At 36.4% G+C, this 14,847-nt stretch overlaps 1 protein-coding gene across 2 annotated transcripts in view; it reads left to right on the forward strand.

Moving 5' to 3' along the window:
* Positions 1–522: 522 nt before the first annotated feature.
* Positions 523–14,847, forward strand: part of LOC129747619 (ataxin-1) — a 151,581-nt gene continuing 137,256 nt past the window's right edge. For both annotated transcript variants that reach the window (XM_055741913.1, XM_055741920.1), the window contains exon 1: positions 523–1,762. The gene's annotated coding sequence lies outside the window, so the exon portion shown is untranslated. The remainder of the gene's footprint in view (positions 1,763–14,847) is intronic.

Here is a 14,847-nt window from a genome sequence, read left to right on the forward strand (position 1 = left end):
TAAAGTTGATTTGCTCAGTTTGTGACCAGGTACCTACCGCTATGTCCAGAAATCGATGAGCTTCTTCACGACCCATCGTTTGGAGCGCTTTCTAGTTTTCAATAAATAAGAAGGATGTTCTTTTTCAAACTGTTTTGATAGTATTTCGTATTTAATTTTCAAAATTATTTCATAGTTACAAATTTTCTCACCCGCATAGAAAGGATCCTACTGGCTGCTGTGTGAATCAGGCTCAGCCAGCAGTTTACAGATGGAATAGAAGGAGCAGTCTCTTCGCCAAGCCAACGAACCAGCCCAGCCAGCCAGCCAACCGAGCATCAAGAAGCATCAAGTTTGTTACTCAAAACAGGAATTGTATGAGGATGGTTGGTTGGTTGGGTGGATAATGATGATGATGGCACAAGTGTGTGCGTCGGAATGTCAATGTGTACTCAAATGAGCGAATGAGGAGGAGAACAGCACAGCACAAAAGAAGGCGAAAAAAACAAGCCCGAGAAATTGAGCCAGGTTAAATTCTTCCAGATATTTTAGTCGTTTACCGACAGCCGGCTAGAGAGCGTGTTTTCGTCCGAGGGAAGAGGGTTATTTGTGATTTCAAGTTCGCGCATTTCAAAACCTGTCGATGATATTCAGAAACCATACCTTTACACCACACGTAGTAGGCGTGGACTGCTGCAGTAGACCGGCGACGAAGAGACTATTTTATCGGTTCGGAACGGAATACAATCGAGTTTTGATCTAGGTATCCGAGACTGGTTCAGGTGCCTGATTGCTGGTTTCAGATTTGCATAGCAGGCTTTGCCCACACTCGAACCGATCCGATAGTGCGGTATTAAGCAATTTGCACTCGTAGATGCAAATTAGAATGTTGAATGAAGAATACCGAACATTTTAGTGAGTGAGTGAATGATTGTGGTGACGACATGGTAAAGTTCTAAGTTAAGTGACCACCCCACACCGGTGCACAAAAAGCGAGAGAGGAAGAGAGGGACGAGACGGTATACTAGTGTTCAAAAAGTTAAGTGAAAAAAAAACCATTCGGTTAAGTGGTTGGTTGCTGCCACGGTGGGCAAAAAACAAGAGTGTAGGTATTTGCAACTTTGCATAATAATCGCTTTTCGAACACCGATTAGCCACCTCGCGTTAATAGTTGTGTGTGATCAAATGTGTGAATCTATCCTGCAAATTGGCAAAAAAGAAAAAATTATCGATATAAATAAATAGTGGAATATTTTCGTGCAGCAGGGCAAAAAATATCAATTGTATGCACAGGTGTATTGGTGCGAAAAGGTTGTTGCTTCTGCAAAATAATACAACAATACTACACAGCACAGTGTAGTCGCCTAGCCGCCTCCTGTGACGGTGTGGCTCTTTTTCTGATAAAGGAGAGCGAATTGGAAGAGAATAAATTGAGCACAGCACTCGGGGTGTGTTGAAGAAAAAAAAAACAAAAAATAACGAACGACGACGCGTGTGTTTGAGGTTGCTGCTGCTCTCTGAAATTTGATTCAAACGATACGGATGAATTATTAAATGAATGTTTATGAACGAACGCCATAAAAGTGATAAGATTGGAAGAAGCTGATACATATTCCAGTTGCGAATACGTTACTATTATTCAGCCTTTGGCTTACACGATTCTCGGGTTCCGGAGCTGAAGAAAATTTGACTGTAGACTTTTTTTTTTATTGCCGTTCGATGCCGATCATTGGACATTTGAAGCCTATCGGGTACGCAAATATTGTTATCAGGATAATAAACGGTGAGTACTATCAGCTTAATCTAAAGAACTTTTCTATTGAAACAGATAAAAAAATCCTCTGTAATTGACTTGTTACTCAATTAATTTATTACTGGAAACTGCACGTTTATTTACGCATTGCTGACAGTGAGTTCAGTTATCTGCAAAAATTACCGAACATTCGGTAAAAAAAAAATCAGAAAATTTAGCAAAAATACCGAGCGATCGGTACTACGCCGGTATGATAAACTTTCTACACTTTGTTCGGTAAATATCGGGGTATTTCGGTAAAAACTTCCAGATACCTGTACATTTGCAGATTGTTAATTGAAAGTTACGTTTCACGTACACAATACAACTTTGCGTAATAACAATAAAACAAAATTTGCCAATAAATTATTCTAAATGTTAAATAAAATTACCAATTTAGGCGTATCTCGTAAACTGTGAAAACGATTATTTAAAATACTTACTTTCTATTAGATTGGAACAAATATGAGGTACCTAGGTATTTACAAACTGTAGATACAATCACAAGAGCGGAAAACTAGTTGTGGAAGATGGGAATTTTATCATCATTTGTATTCTAAATTTTTTCAAAGTTTCGATCTAAAGCAACTCGATTTCTCAATTTTGCGCAATGTAGATATTTATCATAAATAGTTGAAGACTTAGTCTATCCCGGCTCACTGGTAACCGCAGACAATGACACCAGCCGTGAGATCCGGCGTCGGATAATCAGCAGAAGTCGTGTCTAAAACTCAGCCCTCGCACGAAGTGTAACCTTTGCATGACGCTCATTAGACTGGTTGTTCTATACTGGCACGAGACATGGATATTGCTCGAAGAGGACCTGCGTACACTCGGAGTATTCGAGCGACGAGTGTTAAGAATTTGGCGTTCAGGAGAACGGAGTGTAGAGGCGAAGGATGAACCACGAGCTCATGCGACTCTACACCCATAGAAAAGTTTGAAAAAATCCAATGCCTATTAAGCAAAACTGTGTACCGAAAATACGCTGAGAAGTGTGCTGTACAAAAGATGACCACTACATTCAACAAGAAACAAGAAAATCATTTTATGGAATTTTCATCCTATTGGATAATTCAACAAAAAAAAATAGTGAGAATCGAACTCACTGCAACATCTCCTCTCGGCTTCCAGTCCAATGTCTTACCCAGTGCACCATCTGAGTCGGTTAGCAAACAAAAGTGTATTGTCATAGTAGGGGTAAAACATGAAAAAGGTGATCAAAACTATTTTCTGCCGAACCTATACGTTTTAGACTTATAGTGTCTTCGAGACGATATTACCACAGACAAAATATTACCATGGCTATAATAAATATAATTTTTAAAAAATCAATTTTCAGGTTTTCCAACATAACTTTTTTTGCGAATGATTTTCTATATAAAATATGTTCTAGAGAGTTTTGGAGACAGTACACCCATAGAAAAGGTTGCAGAAATCCAATGCCTTTTTAGCAAATCTCTGTGCCGATAATGTTCTGAAATGTGCACTGTGCCGAAGACGGTATGTTTGAAAAACCGTAACTGGCATAAGGACTCGGCTTCCAACCAAAATTATTCATGACCACTACATTCAAGCGAAACATGAAAAACATTTAATGGGATTTCGTTCCTATTAGATAATCCATTCCAGAAACAAGAAAATAAAAATAGCAACTACAGCGCCGTTGAGAGATTCGAACTCAAATCATCATTTACATCGTCTTGCCAGTCCGACATCTTTACCAATGTACTATTTGAACTTCATGCAAGACGAGGGCTATTTGTCATAGGCTTTCTGCCACCGATCAATCACAAAAAAATAACGCACGACGGAGGCTTCCCGGCGTTTGGCCTCCTTTCAAGGTATTTCTTTGTTTTGGATGGAAACGGAAAGGGGAACGGGAAACGGGAAACCCATTGAATGAGAACTGTGCTTTGCTTACTGCCTGCTATTACATACACACGCTACATATACACAGCTGCTAAAGCCGGGCAGCTTGGCCGGTAAATTGAAGGAATGTTTTTGTTGTTGATTTTGCTACATACACACGCACAGCTTGGCCGTGGTTGTTTGCCGGCGGATTGAATTGAAGGATTATTTTTGTTGTTGCTTTTGCTACACACGCGTTTGCCGGCAGATTGAATTGAAGGAATATGTTTGTTGTTGCTTTTGCTACACACGCACAGTGCTCGGTTCGCTGGCTGCCTGGTGTTGGCCGATATTTATTTATATCCTTCTTCGTCTTGTGATGCGATAGGGAGGGACGTGAATTCGTTTTTATTTTGTTTTTTTTAGACATACGCAATTCGGTTAACTTGGGAGGTTAATGCCGGTGGGAGCAAATCGAATCAGCACCGGTCGCGTTATCTTCTTGTACCGATGATGCTATGTAATTGACTACACGCCATTGGCACAGAGGCTGAATTTTGGGTGTAAAGTTACACACTTTTGCTGAATATACTGCCGTTCCAAGCAAGATTGTCCCATTAGACTGAGTCGATTTGGGGTCATTTTTGAATTTCTCAAACCCTGGGGTCTAAAAAGCTTCGTCTTGGTCCAAAACTCATCCATGATTTTTTGGAGAATTTTTATTTATCATTGCCAAAAGACATACCTCTGTTAAAAAGCTAATAACTTTTTTGCCTAATAAGATGCGAAGTTACGGTCTTCTACAAAGTTGTTTAGCAAAAAATTTCCTTTGGGAATTCTATAAATTGGCACAAAAACCATCAGCTGGCTCGGTTCCACAGAAGAAACAAGAATGGTGTTGATTTTTCAGTACAAAATATTCAATTTTCCCATACAAACCTAAAAGTTCAAATTTACTCATGTAAACGTTACTTAAAAATTCTCCAAAAAATCATGGATGAGTTTTGGACCAAGACGAAGCTTTTTAGACCCCAGGGTTTGAGAAATTCAAAAATGACCCCAAATCGACTCAGTCTATTGTCCCATGTGGAAAAACGTGCAAACGAGAAAAACGCGATTGAAATTTCAGCTATATTTCCAATTTTTCTCTCAAACTAAAAATTCACCGACAGTTTTTTCGTAGTGAACAGTTCAAGTTAATCATTTTTGAATGTTTCTGCCAAAAAATACATTTTAACAGCAAATAAGAGCCAAAAAACAGCAAATTAGAGCCAAATAAATGCTTTTGAAGCTTCGACGGTTACATACTTGACAGTTTTCCGATTAGGAAAATTCTAGTCGTTGTAACAGCTTTGTTTTATTCGCGTCTTTATATCAACGATCCAGTTGGGGCCAGTCATTGAATGACTTATCTGTTACAACCGTATTCGATGTTTAGATTCACGTTTCACAACATCCAAATGCTTCAAGCTTTCTAACATTCTTGCCTCAGTTTTGGCAAACTGAGAGCCATTAAACGATCGAAAAAAGATAGAAAGAGTCTTCTGCATTTATCATAAAACATTTGAAGAAATTCTCAAAACTTTGTCAAACAATACACACAAATCTCCAACTTATTGCTTATCGAATTCCCTCCAAAAGGTACTAACATGGCAAGGGCAAGAAAAAACGATCGACGATGCAGATTTACAACATTGTGTCGCGCAGGAACGATAATTGAAAACAAATGTATCAAACCAAACGTTTTAATATGAATAATAACTCAAAATTGTAATTCTTGCTCGAATGCAAATTCCGTCCGTTCGATCGTACTGGTTTTTTTTGCTTCTTTTTATTTTCCTATCGACTTCTGTATCGGTCCAGCTGGAAACGTGTTCTCGCTCGTAGGTGCCTATTTGCTTTGGAATAATTTTGCTTAATTTTGTGTTATTCAAAATAGCACCGCGCCGGGCCGTTTCTGTCGCCTGGTTCTTATTTTCTAGGCCTTTTACACATATGCGAAATCGACTGTGATACCCCCACTAAATAGGGTGGCAATGGATCTATGGGAAAAAATTTCATCATCGAATTTGAAAAAATTGGCCATATAAAAGGTGCTACGGTCAAAATTTGGTCAATATGAACTTGACGTATTTCTTTTAATTTTGCATAAAAAAAACTGAACACCCCTCATTTTGAAGGTGTGTGTGTGTAGAATGTTGCTCCTATTTTGATTTTGAAATTCACTCTTCAGTTGTCAAAATGCCGCCCAAGGAAGAAGAGCAGCGTATCAAAATTTTGCTCGCGCATCGCGAAAATTCGAGCTACTCGCACTCAAAGCCGGCAAAAGCGCTAAAAGTTGCCAAATCAACCGTTACAAATGTAATTAAAGTGTTTGGGGAACGTTTGTCGACAGCCAGGAAGTCTGGATCGGGGAGAAATCGAAAACGTGAAGCCGCTGAGACGACAAAGAGAGTTGCCGGTAGTTTCAAGAGAAACCCTAACCTCTCTCTCTGAGATGCCGCAAATAAGCTGGGTGTATCGTCTACAACCGTGCATCGAGCAAAAACACGAGCCGGACTATCGACTTAAGCCTAGTCCACACTAGGCAACATGAACTGCGATATTTGTTATGAGACGAACTTTGTTGTCTGTTGTTGTTGTTGGAAACCTGAGACGGTCTCAGTGTCTCCCGAAGAAAATGGGAGACGCTGAGACCGTCTCGAGACGAACCGTCTCCTAGTGTGGACTAGGCTTTACAAGAAGGTAGTGACTCCAAATCGCGATGATAAACAAAATACGACGGCCAAAGCGCGATCCCGGAGGCTGTACACGACGATGCTGACGAAGTTTGACTGCGTGGTAATGGACGACGAAACCTACGTCAAAGCCGACTACAAGCAGCTTCCGGGACAGGAGTTTTATACGGCAAGAAGAAGGGGAAAGGTAGCAGATATTTTCAAGCACATGAAACTGTCAAAGTTCAAGGTAAACTTGCTTTCTGCGGCGAAGAAAGTGGGCAAGGTGGCTGTACAAAATCTGATGGCAGGGGTTAAGCGTAAGGTCCGGCAATTCGGATTTGGAAAAGCGGAAGCCTAACTGAATATTTTTCCTGAATTTTATGCTATTTAAACTTGAAAAAGAAATTAAATTTGATTTTTTAAATAAACGATTTCACCGATTTACACGCGTTTTCTCTTGACCAAATTTTGATCGTATCACCCTTCACAATGAGCTACAATTAAGCTTTTTTAAGATTTTCTTAATTGTTCCGATTTTTCCGGTTGTGTCCCGCTTTTTTTCGTGAAATATCCCGCTTTTTTCTAAAAGTATCTGGCAAGCCTATTTTAGATGCCCTTAAAACGTTCTAATGGGGTTTGGAGCGATTAGCGATTTATTTTCGGAATTCCACAATTTTGTTTTTCGAAATTACATTCAATCTCTACGTTTTATACATTTTTAAGTTATTTGGCATCAAAATTTTAAAAAAACGATTTTCCCGCGATTACTCACTTTGAGCCTTTTGAGACACTCTTAAATGAAATCCGTTAGCGATTCAAATTTTGAACAGGTCAGTTCTTTGGGCCAATCTACAAAATGTATTTACGGTCGATTTTTTTTAATTCGACAGGGTCATTTCTAATGCCACCCTAATGCCCAACATATGGGCAAAACTTCTCGTTGGGAGAACTTTTTTTTTACAGTCGATGTGCATTTGTGTTCGAGTTAGGTTTTCATTTCAATATTTGTTTCGTTGTATCAACAGAGAACAGCTTCGACTGACCGCTCTACAGAGCGTAGAGAGCCCGTCATTTGAATGTGAAGCAATAAGTACCCATACCCAATACGGTACGGTTCCGAATTTTTTGATGTCTAAGTACATCGATCTAGAAAACTTCAGTTTATTTTGTACGAATGATCTCTAGTGACTGACTGACGAAAATTCGAAAAAGTACGACAAAAGACTCAATAAAATTGTAGCCCTGTTTGTAATGATGATACGATGATGAGTAGATAAGAATGGCAAAAAGACTCGTATAAAGCTTGTCGGAAAATGTTATGATGAAATGATTTTGAATAAACCAGTAAGTTAATAAGATTAGAAATTCATCTCAGTCGAATCTAATTTGAGTTCACTGCAATCTGATTCTGCATAAACCGCAACGGAAAAACTAAGCAAAGAAAGCAAACCATCACGTTGAGTATCGGCCACGTTCCGTCCGGGGTAATTTACTGAATAAAAATAAAGAAACTTATTGATTCTTCCCGATCGTTTACGGGTAGTTTCCAACAAATGCTCTCGGACGGAATAGTGATTCCTCTATTGCGATTTGCAAACTATTTACATACAACAATCGGGTCGTTCATTTATGTCTTGTTTCCGTTCGTAGTCGATCGTCAATCGTCGATCAGCATGCAGTTGACTTGCCATTAATGCATGCACGGCTGATGACTTACTGACTCAAGCATGTACATAGGGTATAGGTACCCGAGACTTGAAGAGATGAGGTGTTCACATATTCGTCTTCTTATGACGTGCGATACGCGAATTTGATTTATTTACCGCCAATTCGCTGACAATTAGAAATTTAAACAGCGATGCATTGTGTTTGTATCCCTACTTCAGGTACTCGACGGCGACGATCGACCGGATGACTGATCCATTCTCGAGTAAATTTGCATACATTGTGTTTGCGTCATCTTTGGTGCGTCGTTTTCTACTACATACTTGTGGTTTGCCAGTCCTCAGTATTCAACGAAGAAATCTTGGAAATCATCTGTTAAATCTTAATAAAATCGATCAGCTCAGTCGTAATCAACAGTTTCTAGAACTAGAATCTTAATTAGAATCATTTAAATCTCCGGTCAAATGGTTCGAATCTTTAGAATCCGGGATTGGATTCATATAATCAGTCCCATAATGTGATCACTATCCTTGTCTGCGAGATTACACATCTCTCGCGATCTGATCTTGTTTACTAGTGAATCAAAACAATCACAGATTGATTTAAAAATAATAAACACGGACTTTGAGGGTGAGAAGATGAATGAAGACCATCATGATTCAAATTCAACCAATCTAAATATTTGAAGGACGGGCTTGCTACGGTTATTACTCTTAGGTACACCCAAAGAAGAGGTTGCAAAATTTCAATGACGATCGGAGCTAACTATGTTCCAAAAATGCGCCGCAATGTGTTTTGCGCCAAAGATGATATAAGTTCCAACACGTGAAAAGGGTATTTCGAGTTACGAGAAAAACGCGTCTAAAAATCTTGTAACCATTTTTGAATCGCTAATTAAAATTCGCGTGGAATCTGAGTGAATAGATTTTCGCATTTTCCTATATTGATGTTTTGCATCTAGCATGAGTGGCCAAAACGGGGCCCGCAGGCCACATGTGGCCCGCTAAGCTTCCCCCAGAATGACCACATTCAAATCTAAGTTCTATTTAAGAGTTGAGGTTTTTAATGATTTCTGCACCATTTTGAGATGAAGTTTATCAAAATCAATATCAATCATTCAAGAATTCGAAACAAAAGTCTAAAAAAAACCTGTTTATTTTTATGATTTTTCAATACTTCCATTATTCTAAAAGAGATGAGACCTTCTAAATGGGTGCATGACACCACATTAGTTTGAATTTTTACTGGTTTTTAAAGGTTGATAATGAAAAAAACCTTAAAATTTAAAACGAAGTTATACAGAATATCAAAACACATTTGTTTACTAATTAAACAATTTATTTGTCAAAGTGTAGTATTTTAGGAATCTTAGAGTGAAAAATTTACGTCATTTGTCAGCTTCCATTGGAACCATCGAGTAAATATCACGGGAAAATAGATACATTATATGACAATTTGCGCAAGATGTCTTCAGATTTACACCCAATTTTAAAATTTGCTCATTTTTGCAGATGGTACTATTTAACAGTTTTTTCAGTTTATTTATAATTTTTCACATAGATTTTCACTACTAACATTTTTGAAATATTTCATTCGAAAAGCTTGAGTACCTACTAAACCTCATAGAATACACGTCGTTTTGCCTCAATCAGCTAGAAAATAAATAAAAAACAAGTCGATGCGGTGTATAAAGATATCAAAGCCGCTTTTGACGCGTTTGATAATAAGATTTTGCTCACTAAGCTTGCCAAGCTTGGCATTCATGACAACATGGTTGCTTGGCTGAAATCCTTTCTCATCGAGCGCTACATAAGGATCAAGTACGACACTAGTTTTGAATATCCTTTTACCAATGGATCTGGCGCTCTCAAGGGTGTAATTTGATGAACTTTGATGAACAACTAAAATCATTCAAGAGTAGCAGTAGTGCAACAATCTCGACTCCAAAACCTCAAAATCTCATTCCAAGACCACAATTTCACAACAGTTTTTCAAAAAATTTCTCACTTGTTCATAGGAATTGAGTCCTGAATATTGAATCCCAATGAAGTTAGACTACGGTTACCAGATTGTCCGGATTTGGACCAGATTTTCACACTCTATTTGCAGAATCAAACGAAAATTTCAGCTGAGTTATTAGAATTATGTATTTTGCGTCTAAATAGTGTTTTTAAACTTATTTTGTCAAAATAAACATAAACGATTTTTTGGCAACCTTAAATCTGATTCTGAATCTGTTGATATGTTTCGATTAAATAAAAACAATTTTCCACGTGTTTTTTTTGCCAGATTTTGGGGAAAGTTTAAAACAATATGCCCTAATTCCACAAGGTTTTAGGACAAAATTGCCTGGATTTGCCCAACCCAGATACTTGCGGAAAAATATCTAATAAGTATCCAGTTTATTGTTCTTGATTTTCGGTTTGGATCATCATTGGTATAGAATCATCAAAAACCATATTGAAAACCATAAATTCAGAGTCAAATTAAAGATTTCTGGTTGGTTAAGGGTTCTGATACAAATTTCGCTTTTTGGTTTCAAATAAAAACAAAATCCTTATCTGGAATTCAGATCAGGGTTTTGAATTTGAGTTTAAAATGCAGAATTAAGACTTGGAACTAAAATCCAAGCTATGTATTCGGATTTAGGTCAAATTTAAGTTATATATTCAATTTTAAAATATCAATTTTTAAATTAAATTAAGGATTCAAATCGAACGAGATCGCAGTTTTATAACTTTGATTCTTGATTCAAAATAAAAATTTTAAATTCAATCAAAGTCAGTTTAGAAACACAAACCTGGTGAAAATCACTTATAAAAAATAAGATTTTGTGTTTACATTATTCAAGTAAAAATGTTATGGGAAAAAATTGTAATCAAAATAAATAAATAAATAAAATAAAATAAATAAATATTGCAATGTTGGAACTCCAACTCCAACTCCAACATAATGCCTACAAAAATAAAAATTATTTTTTTTAAAATTACAGTTGAAGGTGTTACAAAGCACACCGGTTCATTATATATGAATACTAGGGCAACGGACCTATTTTGGACCGCTTTGGGAAGTGGCTATGGGAGCATCCATAAATTACGTAACGCTCCTAGGGGGGGAGGGAGTAAACTCGATCGTTACGAATTGTGACATAGGGGAGGGGAGGGAGGTATGCTCATCATTACGTAACAATTTTTGTCTTAAAAATTTCAATTTGATTCAATATGATTAAACTGGATTGTAACCTTTCCTTTTTAAAGATTCTAATATAAATTCCTTAAAATGTGTATTGAATATCCGTGAAATAACCGTTGGAAACCAAATATAGGGTATATTTATCCCCAAGAACTCAATTCAACCTTAAGACGGATATTTTACTATTTTTTCTAAATTTATTTAAAAAATGCAATTTTGATTAGTCGCACTCGTCAACTGGCAGCGCAAATGGAACGAAGATGATTTGGGTCGGTGGCTCCACTCGATTATCCCAAAGGTAAGCCTTAAACCATGGTTCAATAGATTGGACCTGAGTCGTGATTTTATTAAAACATTTTCCCGTCTCATGTCCAATCATTGTGCTTTGGACGCGTTACTCTATCGTGTGAATCTCGCTAGCAGCAATTTGTGTCGTTGTGGTCAGGGTTACCATGACATCGAGCATATTGTTTGGTCGTGTGAGGACCATCTTATCGCCAGAGCAAATTTGATTGATTCCCTTCGGGTCTGAGGTAAACCACCTTATGTTCCAGTGAGAGATGTGTTAGCTGTGGTAGACCTAGACTATATAATCGAATTATACCTTTATCTTAAATCTATCGATCTCCGCGTTTAAGTATCCCTTTCCTCTTTTTCTTTTTTATTTTTGTCTATCGTAGTTTTGAATACGGGCTTGTGATATAGCTCAGTTGGCAAGTCTGTTGTCTCCTGAGCCGATGTCCACGAGTTCGAGCCCAAGAGCAAACATCGAACACAGTTGTACCGGATAGTTTTTCAATAACGATCCGCCAACTGTAACGTTGATAAAGTCGCGAATGCCATAAAGATGGTAAAACGACTATAATCGAAACAAAAAAAAAAGTAGTTTTGAATAATGAACGATGAACTCAATACTTGAATCCTTAAAACAAATAAATGGACAACATTGTGAAAAATCTTTGTTGATTAAACTTAAGCAACTGTTGTACAAAAAACGTATAGTCTCCCGGCTCCGTTAAACTAAATGGTTTGAGCCGTTTCAAATAAACGAATTGTAAAAAAAATTGATTATTCCGACGAATATTAATAAGTAGAGTATATTTTACGTAGCAAGTTATGCTCTTTGAACTAAATAAAGTAAACAATGTAGATCATCAGTTTACAAGCACAGAGCAACTCGAGAATTATCATCGATGAGTACTAAGAAGCGATTCTGATCGATATTAATTCAGTTTTAAAGAACGTTAAAAAATTTAGGTTAAAACCTTTTTTTGACCTTCGAAAATCAGTATTTAAAACATGAGAAAATCGGAGGAGGGGAGGGGGTTATTATCAGCGTTACGTAATTTTCATAGGGGGGTACGTCGAAGCGTTACGATTTGTGACATACGGGGGGGAGGGGATCAAAAAAGTGCATTTTTGCGTTACGTAATTTATGGATGCCGCCTATGCTATATTCTGAGATAAAGTTTTTTTTTCTAAATTTTGCTATATTTACGACCGCGATTGATGCGCAATTATGCGAATTCAGTTTATTTTGTCTTTTCTGATTCTTAAAGTCAAGTTTTGTTTGTTCGATGAAAAACTCCTCCGTTATATAGTGTGTTTCAAATGTTTTTAAAATTCTGACAGCACACTGCAATTTTGACGAGATTATTCTGCAGTGTTAAATACTGGCCAGTTGGCTTATCTTTGGGGTCAATTCTTCGAAAGCAAATATCCTTCAGGCGATCCAATGATAAGTTGAGAAAGTCTGACATCATCAACTCTGCGACCTTAATTGATGCATTTTGTCTTCCAAAACCTTAGTGGATTTGTTTTGACTTCAGTTCTGTAGAAAACATAGATTCAAAAAAAAAATCGAGAATTATGCTATCTTTTTAACCATCTAAAAGCCGATGTTTTTCGCTGAAAAATTCACAAAAAATCAGATTGATTTTTAAAACATTTTTCAACAAAATTTTTCAACAGTTTATTTTTTTAATTGCATAACCACAGGGGCTAAAAATCTAGATTTTTAGTACTTAATCGCTTGTAATTTTTAAACATTTTAACATTTTTTTTCCTAAGTTTTGGAATTTGAAACAAATACAGCTATAGTTGAATATAATTTTGGTTGAAATTGTTCTAATATTAACTGCGATATTTCAAGTGTTACAAAAATTAATCTCGTTGCATATTAGCCGATTTGTTGTCATTTTTTTTTCAAACGCCTCCTTTAGAAGAGGTTTATATTTCGTTTCTTCTACCTAACCAACACGCAGAGAAAACTTGGATTTTGAAACAAAACAAAACTGACTTTGATTCAAAACACTCAGTTTTTTTAATCAAACTCCTGTTTTCTTTGAATCAATGAATTCTCGTTCTGATTCAAATGAATAATTTTTGAAAGAAAGAATTAATTTTTTGAACCGAATAATTTTGGAATTTGATTTTAAACAAATTCTTTGATTCAAAAGACATTTTTTCAACTGCATATGTCTTTTAAAACAAAGTAAATTTTCTTTCAACCAAAGAAAAATGTGTTCAACAGAAAGGAATAATTTCTTTAAGTTAAAACTTCAAACTTAGAAGATAATTTGGATTGAGCAAGTACCGAATTTCGAATTAAGTTTCGCCGGTCGTATTAAAAATCAAAACTAGTGAATCAGAGATAGCTATTTAGGAGGATTCAGGATGAGGAATGCATACCATGGTAAGTGCGTGTTAATCCATTAGTCAAAAAGTGAATATTTAAGATTTTATATAAACTTTTGCATTGTTACAGGACCACGGCTGATTCCGCCCAAAATCCAGCGGTCTGATTATCTTCGGGCCGATCTTCAGCGGCAATCACCAGTTGGATGACCGGAGTTGCTTCCGGAAGTTTATTGAGCGAAGAATGCCCTCAGGCCAAAATTTAGGACCGGTTAATTCCATTATAGTGAACCAGTGTTTGTGTTAAGTTTGTAATAAAAATGAATTTAAGATGTAAATTTTTTCTTTTTATTGTTCAAAATTCCTAATTGGAACTTCTGAACAACAGAAAATATTTTTTCCAATTGGAATAAAAGGAAAATATTTCAATGAACCAATCATTTTAAATCTAAATCTAAATTACATTGTAGCAAACGAAAACAACTTTGCATCAAATGAAACTGTTTTTTGTTTCAAAGCATTAAGATTTTGACTCAAAGATTTTTCAAAAGAAAAATTCTTTGAAACAAAGGAAAATGTCCTTGAACCAATGGAATTTTTATTTATCCCAAAATCAAAGGAAAAAATCCTTTGTTTTTGCGGCACTTTCCTTTGAAATAAAAAATCTTTTTTCTGCGTGAAGTATATTTTTTTAAAAATAAACTCTGAATGATTGTTTCTTTTATACCAAACTGTCAATAATTTTTCATGAAGTATGAAAAAGACTTGAATAAAAAAAAAATGGTGCATGTCCAGTTTTTTTTATGTTTTCAAACTTCTTAAAGCTGTAGCTTTTGACAATTGCTTATCAAACAGTTTCCATTGAAGTGGATTGTTAGATTAACGAGGTTTAAAGCAAAGTGCAGAAAAAGTAAGTTAAAAAAATGATTGGCTTGGTTTTATGCCGATTGAAGTGAACCCCGTCTAAAGGCGAATTTGAGCTTTAGCGAGTTGATTTAATAAAATAATGCC

This window comes from Uranotaenia lowii, chromosome 1 (genome assembly GCF_029784155.1).
Source record: "Uranotaenia lowii strain MFRU-FL chromosome 1, ASM2978415v1, whole genome shotgun sequence".
Taxonomy (NCBI): Eukaryota; Metazoa; Arthropoda; class Insecta; order Diptera; family Culicidae; genus Uranotaenia; species Uranotaenia lowii.